The sequence below is a fragment of the Trachypithecus francoisi genome, unplaced genomic scaffold (genome assembly GCF_009764315.1).
Source record: "Trachypithecus francoisi isolate TF-2019V2 unplaced genomic scaffold, Tfra_2.0 Lachesis_group11, whole genome shotgun sequence".
NCBI classification, from domain to species: Eukaryota; Metazoa; Chordata; class Mammalia; order Primates; family Cercopithecidae; genus Trachypithecus; species Trachypithecus francoisi.
In genome coordinates this window covers 74,504,028-74,508,428 of record NW_022681456.1, presented here as the reverse complement: position 1 = coordinate 74,508,428, position 4,401 = coordinate 74,504,028, and the positions used below count along the sequence as shown (strand labels likewise).

The following is a 4,401-nucleotide window of genomic DNA, read 5'->3' as shown; positions in this document are numbered from 1 at the left end:
CCCCTCATGGCTGCCTTATATGTGTCCATCATAACTGCACTGGCATGGTCAATGACAGAAGCTGGCTGACATCAACCTAGTGGTCACTTGGAGTGCTTGCTTGTTTAGCGACTATTGTGTGATGAGTGCTCTCTGGTGGGAATCAACATTTGATATAAACATCTTCACACTTTATGACCATTCCCTTGCGTTCATCCATATACCTGTATTCCAGACATCTTTGTCCCCTTTCTCCCTATTCTTTACGTTCCAGGCCTCTGACCAGCAGCCAGATCATTTGTTACTGCCTGTGAGTTTGTATATATCCTAATCTTAGACCACATCTTTTTTCAAGCAATGTGCATGACAAGGTACACCATCTGAAGTTCTTCCCATTAGCAAGATCTTTCTTCACTTCTGTTTTTTTTAGTCTACCCGTGAATAAGGCTGCAGCGCAGCTGTCTATGCTGAACTGACGCATACATAAAATAAATTTTGTCTTTTTATCTCCTCCTTGCTGGCTGTATGGGATCCCTCATATAGCTGTATGTGTGGCTAGGGGAGGTGTGCTGGTGCAGTAGTTGTGGGTGCCATGGGAGTCTGAGCTAACTGCTCATGTTACTTTCTTGTACCCGCTGGTGCTGCTCATGCTTGATCCCACATGCACCATTGCCATTTTATAATGCATCGTTGCTGGATCTGCCTGTGATTTGGTGGAGTTGACAGGATTCAGCTGATAACTGGCAATTGCCTGGTCATGCTCATTTGATATCAGACACTCATTCTTTCCCAGGGTCCAGTAGCCAGTAGTTTTTCAAAAGGTATGAGATACTATGTTGCACAAGGCATGGTCTTGAGGCCCAGGGAGGTTTTAATGTGATTGTCTTACTAGTAATCACATTAATGCTCCCTCAGGTTCAAGACCATGCCATTTAAAGACTTTCCATTATCTAAAAATAAACTTTTTTATTCTTCATAGTATTTTTAGTGTAAGTTCTAGTAGTAAAGGTGTTTACTATTAAATGGGCCTCTGACCAGCAGTCAGGTCATTTGCTACTGCCTATAAGTTTGTATATCTCACTGAGGATTTCCACAAAGCCCACATGATATAATACACACACACACACACACACACACACACACACATACAATCCAACAGGCTGATTACCACCAACAACATAGGGCCTATTGGATTGTGTTTCTCAGCAGGGAAGGGTGCTTACATTATAAGGACTTTTCTTCCTCTGAACACCACTGAAAGATGGCAGCTTTTCACATACCTTTGGGTATGAGCTACAGCAGTATTTGTAGGTTTGAAATATGCTGCCAAAAATGCAAAGAGGTTAATGGACATTATACTTCCTTTTTCAAGGTAGGAGGTGCAAAGTGTAATAATGTATCTTTACTTTGGAGGGGCTATTCTGACACACCCTGCACTATTGAATCCCTAATAATTGTGCAGAAGTGGAAGATTTCTAAGCTTCACTATGTTTACCTCCCACTCACGGGAGTGATGTGTCTTTCTAAGAACTCCAGTGTGCTAGGCACCTCTCTCTCAATGGGTCTGATAAATATCATGCTACCAGTGTAATGGGTCAGCGTGATGTTCTGTGAGAGGTCCAGATAGTCAGATCTCTTCATCCTATATCATGTGAGAGAAAAGGAAAATTAGGAAATCCTTGAAGAAAAACTCTAAATGTATTGTTATTATTTTTGGTCTATTCCATATGAATGCGAACTGGCTCTCATCTTTCCTTTCTCATTGGCATAGAAAAGTGTGCATTCACCCAATTAATGACTCCATGATATGTACTTGAGGCTGTATTTATATTTATCTGCTTAAATAAAGATACCATTTCTGGCATGGCAGTGGCAATCAGAGCTACTACTTGGTTGAGTTCATGGTAGTTTACAATTATCTTTCAGAAATTATTCATTTTCTATAGCAGCCAGTTTGTGAATTAGAATATCATCAGACTACCACTCCTTCTTCTTTTAAGGGTAGCACTAATCTCCTGAGAGTCCCCTTTTCCCCCACTATGTGATTTTTGTTGTTGTTGTTTATTTTGTCTTGTTTTTGTTCAGTCTCCATAGAGACTGTCAATAATTGCCAATACTGACTATATGACTATATTTCAAGTCATCATGGCAAGATATTGTGAAAAGATTTCAATTAGCAATAATTGTGCCTCAGATAAACCTCATTGGCTGTGATACTACTACTGTGCAGGGTGACTTAGGTTCAGAGACTTGGCTTTTCTACTATAATATCTTTTACCACAAAGACCAAGAGTTCAATATGGGGGTTGCTCCAACTTTACAGTTGCCAATAACTGCATGTTTGTGTCCCCTCAAAATTCACATGTTGAAACTCTAACTTACAATGTGATGGTATTTGGAGATGGGGCCTTTGGATGGTAATGAGGTTTAGATGAGGTCATGAGGGTGGAATCCTCCTGATGGAATTCGTTTCATAAAAGTAAATAAGAGAGTTGCCCCCCTGACATGTGAGGACACAGCAAGATGGCCACCTGTAAACCAGGCAGAGGCTGTCGCCAAGAACCTGCTCATGCTGGCACTTTGATCTTTGACTTCCAGTTTCCAGAACTGTGAAAAATAAATGTTGTTTAAGCCACCCAGCGTATCACACTCTGTTATGGCAGAAGAAGAGATGCAGCTGAAGAAAAAGTCAGAGAAGTTTGAAACATGAGAAGACTCCAGGCTCTGTTGCTTTTTGAAGATGAAGGGGCAATGTGACAAGCAACTCAGGTGGCCTTAAGGAGCTGAAAGTTTCCCAGCTGACATCTACCAAGGACATGGGAACCTCAGCCCTACAATTGCAAGGGCCTGAGTGCTGCTGGCAACCTGAAAGAACTTGGAAGATTTTCCCCCAGACTGTGAGACCCAGAGCAAAGGAACCACAAGTCATTCAGAATTTTGACTTACAAAACAGTGAATTCACACATTTGCATTATTTTAAGCCTCAAGTAACTTCTGAGTCTAGGTTAACTTCTACCTTGTTCTTGCAAGGCTATCTTTCAGTATGCTACATTTTGGAACACAGCTATCACGCTCTAAGAGTCCCAAGCCACATAGAGAAGCCATGTTTAGGTGCCCCAATCAGAAGGCCCAAGTGAGCCTGGCCTTTCAGTCATTCCTGCCCAAGTATCAGACATGTGATTGAAAAAGCCTCTAGGTGATATTAGAGGCTTGTGTTTTTGTGTTCCAGTATTGCCAGCTGGGGCTTCAGACATTGTGGAGCAGAGACAAGCAACATCTGTTCAGGAAACAAAATCTATGAGCATAACATTATTGTTGATTTATACTCCTTTTTAAAACACACAAATAGTAAGCAGAGCAGAAAGGAAGGAAAAAAAATCTCTCTCAAATAAAAATAGGAATAATCTATTTTTTTTTTTTAGAGATAGTGTTTCACTCTGTCATCCATGCTGGGGTGCAGTGGCATGACCATAGCTCACTGCAGCTTCTAACTCCTGGGTTCCAGTGATCATCCTCCCTCAGTCTTCCAAGTAGCTGGGACTACAGGTGCACACCACCACATGAAACTAATGTTTTTTATTTTTTGTAGAGATGGGGTCTTGCTAGGTTGCCCAGGCTTATTCCAAACTGCTGGGTACAAGGGATCCACCTGCTTTAACATCCCAAAGTATGGGATTATAGGTGTGAGCCACCACACCCAGCCAAAAGAGCGAAAATTTTCAAAGATTCCATATCTAGAGTGAAAAAAGATAAAATTCTCTCTAGAATAGTTATGAGGAGGAATTTCAGTCTCAGAGTAAAATTGGATTGAATTGCAGAGGAAAATAATATATTTTTTAGTGCACTACTTAATAGCTGGGTCTGTAGCTGCTACGTGATAAATGCTGCTTCTTATAGTTAACCAAAGATAAACATCTAATATTAATGGAAAGGAATTTATTTAGAGCAATATACCAGTGAAGTGATTAATTTTTCTGTAAAAAACTATTTCTAGATTTTGCAATTGTCCAATTTTTCTTTTAAAAATCCATTGAGATGAACTTTTACTATCTTATTTCTGAAGGACGATTTATTTTAGAAATGTGTGTATATGTTATATGTAATAATATCATCTTTTATTTCTATTAAGCTTTACAATTTACAACTCCATTTACATGGAAAAGTTAAATGGAAATGTGTCCACTGTTGGGACCTACTTCTCAGAAAAAAAGATGCCTTTCAAAATATTACTGCTTATTTACAATGCATCTGGTCACCTGAGAGCTCTGATAGAGATGTAAAGATGAATGTTGTTTTCATAATTGCTAACACATTGTCCATTCTGCAGACCGTGGATCAAGGAGTCATTTCAACTTTCAAGTCCCATCAATTAAGAAATATATTTTATAAGGCTATAGCTGTCACAGATAGTGGCTTCTCTGA

General features: G+C 39.8%; 1 pseudogene; it reads right to left on the bottom strand.

Moving 5' to 3' along the window:
* Positions 1–2,064: 2,064 nt before the first annotated feature.
* LOC117091293 lies at positions 2,065–2,213 on the bottom strand (annotated as a pseudogene).
* Positions 2,214–4,401: the final 2,188 nt, after the last annotated feature.